The following is an 8,424-nucleotide window of genomic DNA, read 5'->3' on the forward strand; positions in this document are numbered from 1 at the left end:
ATTTTTAATTTTAAAATTTTTTTTTATAAAAAAAAATTTGGTGGCGACAATTGTTGCCACCAAAAGTGGATTATAAGAATTATTTTTTATAAAAAAATATTTTTGGTAGCCACTTTTGATTTACTACTGTCAATTTTTTTTTGGGGTACTGGCCGGTGCTAATCTGCAAATCTTTTTCATCTGAGGATAATGAAATTCATTATGTTTTTGGTTGTTAACAATCAATGAACATGGACGAGTCCGTTCTCTGCACCCTGCAGACAAATTAAAATACGCTATTTCATTATTATCAAAGTTGAGGTTAACAAGTTTAGACGCGGGCCCCATGTTTTACTCAGTCTTCACCATTTATAAATAGTATGATTGGCTGTCTTGTAAACTAAATTAGACCGTGCGTGTCTGTGTCACTCCGTCTCCGTCACTGATATGAGGTAAGCAGTATTGAGGTTATCAAGAGACGGATTCCAGAACGTTGGCAACGTTGTCACTTTCGTGCATGCTCCAGCGTTGTTTCTCAAATTAAATTTAATCATATTATTTTCTTCAACAAGCCTCGTGTTGTCGCTTTGTTCCATTGAACTGTGACCAAGGTCGCTTTGTTCCATGTAATCTTATAATCGGCTATTTTATATAATTACACAATACAAAAATCTTAAGAAAGATATATAGGATTCATACAGTCATAGTTATAAAAACAACAAATCGATAGATTCGTTATTCAACATTTCAAATATAAAATTTCAACTACATAATATATAGATGGGACCCATATATATGATTCTAGCCAATGTCCTCATGTGAACCTGTGGTCGTCAAAATGAAATGTGGATTTACTGAAACGGGAGACATGTGAATCATACCACCCAGAAGAGAAGAGAAGATAAAAATATATTAAAAACTACTCCTTTTGATTGTATTTATACTTCTGATACATAGAAAATCTTGAAACTTATTATAAGGAGAGAACTATGCTTTCACATTTACGTATGCAAATCAAACATCCACAAATTCAAAGCTTCAACACATCTCCAATTCTCAAATGAGAAATTATTTTAAGACAACTTCAGTCTTCAACTATGTAGATATAAAGTACGATGAACCCTAGTGATCACGCTTTTCTAGTCACAGACAAGGTGACATTGATGAATTCAGTTTTCTCTTTGGACATATGGTCTGTTAAGATCTCTTGGTACCTCTTGAAAACTTCTTCAATGATACGCTCGCCGAAGTGGCTAATCAGTAAGGGTTCGGCCACAGCTCTCATGCACTTTGTGACATTATATCCACCATCTCTCACTACTTCGGACTTACTAAATTCACTGTCTACTGCGTTCCAATCATCGTACGCATTCCAATTCACCGCTGATACCTCCATGCGATTGATGCTGAATGACCCTTGTTTCACTATCTCTTGTTCCACTTCAGATGGGGATGGTGTGTATTGGGGTATATTGAACGAGTCCACTTCCTCTTCTTTTATAATTCCCTGTAATTAACTCATGGTAAAACATATTAGTACGTTAGGTACTTTTTGCAAATGAAATTGAGGTATATTAATTTCATCCTCAAAGCCTAAAAGCAATGTCTATTTTGTTAGGATGCATAACGGGTTTCAATCTTTTCCATATCAGTCATGAAAAGGACGCTGGAAGTTAAATTTAAAAATATGATTACCATGGAGGCCATGTCATTGAGTACTGTGGCCATAAGTTCCCAAATAAGCCAACCTTCTTTGCTAGAGGGATCATCACTTTTTCTACCTAAAAATGTGAGCACCATACAGCCCCCTTCCACCACTTCCTTTGCACGACACTCGAGAAACAATGAAAAAGTCTTTTTGAAATTGTTGGTAATAAGCCTTCAACACATTTGAAGGGCTTGTGCGTGCCATGTAGATATTGCCTTATTGTTCTCCACTCCTTTGGGAACCTTAAGCATTAACCAAAATCATCATCAATAATCAAACATTAATTTATACAATATTGTTTACGACATATAAGAGGAGAAAAAAGGATCCCAACAATCTCAATTCAAACCAGTGAATTTATGATACCTGAGATAGCCACTGAAGGCTATAAGAGGAATGGACAAATGGAGACTTTTTGAAGGAAAAACCCTGCCATAGAAGGAACCAGGGATCCCGGCTAAGAAACAATGACCAATCCCAGAAACCATTTCACGACTGAGCCTGTCGTTGAAGCTTCCAAGAGACCTGAAGATGTTGTTGAAGTCATTCCCTGGAAGATCATTCAAGAAGACTTGGTATTCTGGAGAGAGAATGTTAAGCTCTCGGCAAAGCTTCTCCACTGTTTTGATTAACTTCCGAAACCACAAGAAAGTGTTTGGACCAGAAGAGCAACCCAAGTCTGCAATCACTAGTCTTTCCGGGAGCGTTTTGCAGCACAAGGTTGTTATGGCTTCCTCTCGAATCGGCTTTGTCAGTGTCAGCACCTTTTGCTGTTTCCCATCACCCCAAAAAAAGAGTTGCAATTATGTTGTATTCTCTGTTACTGATCAAATAGTTTCAATTTTCTGAAATATTGGTGTGGCAAGGAAGATGCAATTCATTAAAAGTGGTAATTGTTTAATGAATGATACCTGAACTAAGGAATTGTTTGCATAGCTTGCTTCTCCCACGCCCCCATTCATGTGCAGCACTTGAGTTACCTCCATATTCTTGGCGTCTTCTTTCTCCCTGATATATATATATATATATATATATATGTTTATATTTTAATGATTTCTCAAGTATCCCTTGCCTGTGTGTGTTTTTGAGTGTTATGTGACTTCTGACCAACCTATTTATAGATGCTGCGGCTCTTTCATACATGGGAGAAAACAAAATGTTTCGTGGCCGGCGCTGATCTGTTAATCTTTTTCATCAAACGAGAATAAAATTCATTATGTTTTTTTTTTTTTTTTGTTAACAATCAATGAATGCAGACGAGTCCGTTGTCTGCCGACAAATTAAAATACGGTATTTCATGACAATCAAAGTTGAGGTTAACAAGTTTAGACGCGGGCCCCACGTTTTACTCAGACTTCACCATTTATAAATAGTGTGATTGGTTGTATTGTGAATTAAATTAGTCCGCACGTGTGTGTATCACTCCCTCTCCGTCACTGATATGTGGTAAGCAGTATCGAGGTTATCTAGGGTCGGATTCCATAACGTTGGCAACGTTGTCACTTGCGTGGATTCTCCAGCGTTGGTTCTCGAGTTAAATTTAATCATATTATTTTCTTCAACAAACCTCGTATCGTCGCTTTGCTCCATTTAATCATATAATCGGCTGTTTTATATCACTTCACAATACAAAAAGCTTGAGAAAAATATACAGAACTCATACGGTCATAGTTATAAAAACAATAAATCAATAGATTCGTTATTCAACATTTCAAATATATATTTTCAAGGGAGAATTTTAATTAAGAACATGAGAAGACACATAATTTCTGATGGGTTCTTGAAGAATTTGAAACTTCAATTCAGTCCTCCAGAATTAAACTGAAAAATAAATTTAATGTGGAAAAGACAAAAATATCCTCAATTCAAATATTAAAAAAGCCACCAACCACCATCGTTAGAGCACCAACACCAATGGCCGGAGCCTTACTGGTGACAACAGCTACTGGACCTCCATTATCAGAGCTTCGGCCACCAATTGGATCATCGCCGATAGTGGCTGGAGAATTATGAAGAATTAAATTTTTCAAAGGTAGCCAAGTGGGTATAGAACCCATGACCCCTTGGCTCACCAAAAAATTATAGACCACCACACCATTGAACATATTCAATTGTATAATGTATAAAATTATATATATAATAAATCTTATTTCCAAACCACTTGATTATTATGTTACTTATTAATTACATAACTTTACATGTTAATACTTTAGCAAGACTTATTAATTACTTAATTTTTCTTGCTAACCTCATGACTTTCGTAACAAAGCTACATTACTTATTAATCGAGTAACTATACTTATTAATGCTTTAACAGGACTTGTCAAATCCATGACTCCTTCAATTGAATTGCATTACTTATTAATCATATAACTTTATTTATTAATTATGCAACAATACTTGTTAATTGTGCAGCTTGACTTGTTAATACCATAACAAGACTTGTTTAACTGTTGTTTTGAAAAAGCAACTATATTACTTGTTAATTGCATAACTTTACTTATTAATTTCTCAACAATATTTGTTTATTGTCTATTATCACTTGTAAAATGAAATATATAGTTTACAAAAAAAATGAGTTTGTCAGATAACGAAAGTGATGACAGTCGGGTCTCCCTTATCAGTATTCATCAAACTGAATACTCAATTACTACCACAGAGAGAGAGAGAGAGAGAGAGAGAGCAATAATACCCTAAAAAATATAATATTAATAATTAAAATTGAAAAAATGACAAGATATATTAGACTTTTAATAAGTATACTTCATGTCATAATACTCAAAAGGTTTGAAAATAAGATTTATTATACAAATAATTTTAAGGGAGTCATAGAGTTAATAAGTTGTGTAATGAATAAGTCAAGCTGCGCAATTAACAAGTATTGTTGTGTAATTAACAAATAAAGTTACATGATTAACAAGTGATGCAGTTTAGTTGAAGGAGTCATGGATTTGACAAGTAAATTTAAGTAATCAACAAGTCCTGTTAAAGTATTAATAAGTACAATTACGCAATTAACAAGTAATGTAGTTCTTTTGTGGAAGTCACGGACTTAACAAGAAAAGTTAAATAATTAATAAGTCCTATTAAGATATTAACAAATATAGTTACGTGATTAATAAGTAATGTAGTTCTGTTGCAAGAGTCATAGGATTAACAAAGAAAGTTAAGTAATTAATAAGTCCTGTTAAGGTATTAACAAGTAAAGTTATACAATCAACAAGTAACGTAATAATCAAGAGATTTGAAAACAATATTTATTATATATATATAGATATATAATTTTATGCATTATAAAATTGAATGGGTTCAATGGCTTGGTTGTTCATATTTTTTGGTGAGCCAAAAGGTCATGATTTCTACACCTACCTTAGCTGCATTTAGAAAATTAATTTTTCATAATTCTCCACCACTGTCGACAGTGGTCTAGCTAGTGATTAGAGCTCTGACGAAGGAGGTTTAGTGGCTACCGTCATCGGCGAGGCTCCGGTCATTGACAGTGATGCTCCAACGACAGTGTTTGGTGGTTTTTTTAATATTTGAATTGAGGGTATTTTTATCTTTTCTATGTTCAATTTATTTTCAGTTTATCTTGTAGGATTAAAATGAAGTTTCGAATTCTTTAGGGACCATTAGAAATTATTATCTTCCCAAGTCTTTAATTGAACTTCTCCCTATTGTCAATGTGTTCGCATATTTTCAAAGACATGTGAATTTATACTTGTGGTTGTCAAAACGAGATGTGCTTTTAACGAAACGGGAGACGCGTGAATCATACCACCCAGAGAAGACTTAATAAGAATATGTTAACACAACTATTCCTTTTGATTGTATTTATACTTCTGATATATAGAAAATCTTGAAAGTCATTAAATCAGTCCAAAAAAATTTAATAAATTTTTAACTTTGCCCCTAAATATATATTTATGAAAAAAAATGGGTAAGACTTATATATTTAACCTTATCTATTTAATATATTTTTATTCAATTAAATTAAATCTGTGAATTTTAATGCAAAAATAATATTAATAACAAGAGTTTTTTATAGAATAAATAATCTATAAAATATTCATATATTTTATTTTAATTAAAAATAAACACTTTAACTATATAAGGTTAAGTATAAAAGTTTTATTTTTTAAAAAATTTCAATAATATACACCGATAAAGAGAAAATTGCAATAAAAAATAATGACATATCTTATAATTGTGACAATAAAATCAAGGGACAATTATATCTAGTCCTACTTAAGATAATTAATTACTCTTAGGTCTATTGTAACTGTGCTTAAACGAAGGACAACAATGAACTTAAGGGTAAATTGTCGTGGAACCTTACAGTAATTCTCCCAAAAATCAATCCCTCTCTAACAAAATAAATGAGATTAGCAGGAGGAAGTAGCTTTGGAATATTCTGGAATAATTAACAGTCAACAGAAAACCATCGTAAATTTGAAGACGTCATTAGTCCTCATTTTGATGAGTTCGCACCTCTGACGACTCTCTCAATACCCTACTCGCCAAAACACGTTTCGAAGAACAAAATGTTTGCTGCATTATTTAAGGTAATAAGAAACCTTGGAATCATGACCTTGATTGATGCTTCCATTCTTAACCTCAACGAATGTGTCGGTCACATGCATTTTCATGATTTTCTTTAAAATAATAATATTTTATTCTTTCTAACAAACCTCATTTTGTCACTTCGTAAAGACAACGATATTCTTCTTTTGAATTTAAGATAGGTCTATATAAGCACAAGTTTGCTGAACTAAACGATTCTTAAATTTAAGATGGTAATAGTAAAGAAGATGTTTGACGTAAGTAAATATATAGACTTCTAATTACTTCAGTGCAAAATTTAAAACATATTTAATTTTAGTCCTTGTTGTTTACGCATTGTAATTTTGTTATCTTCTTCGATATACGTTTATATCTTTCTACGCATGCTACAACAACCCCCCCCAAAAAAAAGCTAAAACATAATATCAATGTAAAATTTCTTGTTTTATTAATTTTAATTGATTAGTTTTTATAACAATTATTTTTATTTTAAAAAATAAACTTAATATGGCCAACATTTAAATATATATTATTAACATTTAAAAGACTAATGTAAAATTTTTTGGAGATACAACTAATAAAGGATTGAAAAAATATTTTGTAAAATTAAGGATTTAAAATAAAATCTGGTATAAAGTTAAAAGTTAAAATTGTATTTTGGCAAGAAAACAATTACAAAACTCTTTTATATTTTGAATAGCATATATTATTTTAAAGGAAAAACAATTGATGATATTAAGAATTGAAGGGAGAGTATATAAATGAAAACAGAGGGAGAGTTGGATTAATACCATCATCAGATATGACATGTATATATATATATATATATATCTTTCGTTTTCTTGTATTTACTTGTAGGCTTAATATCATTCGTTGCATATGGACCACTTTCTACAATTTACGCACCTTGCACTTTAAATTGTAGAAAGTGGTCCATATGCAATGAATCATATTATTAGATTTAAGCAACATTGAAAACGAGTAAATTGTGGAACATGACACACAGAAGTGGTCCATATGCAATCTCCCTCATCCTTCAAACATGCATACTACACCTGGTAATAAAATTTGAAGTGTTGGACAGTTTTGTTCTCATTCCACCGACGTATAAGTGAAAACGATATTTTCCTTTTTCTTAAGCAAAGCAAAATAAGTGGGAAAACCAATTTTCTACGTTTCAAGCTAAGGCTGATAAAAAATTACTAAACTTAATCAGCACCACAATATTCAAGTTGAAGTTGAAGGGACTTATTATTCATGTTTAAGAATTTGAACCTCTATTGGGGAAAAAAAAAGGAACTACTATATAGAAAGAGTTGCTTTCTATTCCGATCTCTGAACAGATGAGATAACTGGATTAAAATAATTAATGAAACGACACTAAAATTACTCTTGTTTGCTACATAAAGGAACTATTCCTGAAGGAATGGGAGAACCACCGCCTCCAACTGATGGAGATCGTTCTACGACGAAAGTTAAGCTACGTAATGAAGATTGTGAGACTACTATTGACACTATGGACACTGCTAATGAAGAAAAGTATGAAGATGACATGGAGGCTGATGTCTCTTTCGACCCCTCTAATGATGAATAACATGTCTCTACTACTCAATCTCCAGGCCTTGTTCCTGATGCAAAAGTTGCTACTGAAGTTGTGATGGCCGAAACAACTGCTCACCTAGATGTGAGGATTCCTTCGTTTAAGGATAAGCTCATTAATGCTGATAGAAAAACCACTGAAGAAGGCGGTGATATTAAGCTCAGCAAAGATTATTTCACATTTGACGTGAATGATTGCAATGTCCACATGACATTATCTTAACTCTCGACAACCATTATTATAGGCCCCGCAAACCTCTAACATTATCAAAAATGATAAACATTCAAAACAGGATGTTGGGGTATCCACCTTGGTGGATCAGGCTCATATAAAAGCCTAGATTGAGGAATGAGGTTCTTGTCACAATTATGAGAAATGCTTGGGTTCAATGTAACAATTTACTCAAGGCCTCAAATGTAATTTTCTCTATTTTTCAACCTTTTAAATTGAGAGGAATAGTTTCTCAATCGATCTACACACTCTCGTATTTTTTTTGTTCGATTATGGGAGCAATTTGTAGAGTTCTTGGTTAACAAACTAGAGCCAGTAACTTGTACTATGATTGTTCCTTCAT

General features: G+C 32.6%; 1 pseudogene; it reads right to left on the minus strand.

The window, feature by feature from the left end:
* Positions 1 to 907: 907 nt before the first annotated feature.
* LOC129300799 (S-adenosyl-L-methionine:benzoic acid/salicylic acid carboxyl methyltransferase 3-like) lies at positions 908 to 2,690 on the minus strand (annotated as a pseudogene).
* Positions 2,691 to 8,424: the final 5,734 nt, after the last annotated feature.

This window comes from Prosopis cineraria, unplaced genomic scaffold (assembly GCF_029017545.1).
Source record: "Prosopis cineraria cultivar Desert tree isolate PC_DT_omini unplaced genomic scaffold, ASM2901754v1 PC1752, whole genome shotgun sequence".
NCBI classification, from domain to species: Eukaryota; Viridiplantae; Streptophyta; class Magnoliopsida; order Fabales; family Fabaceae; genus Prosopis; species Prosopis cineraria.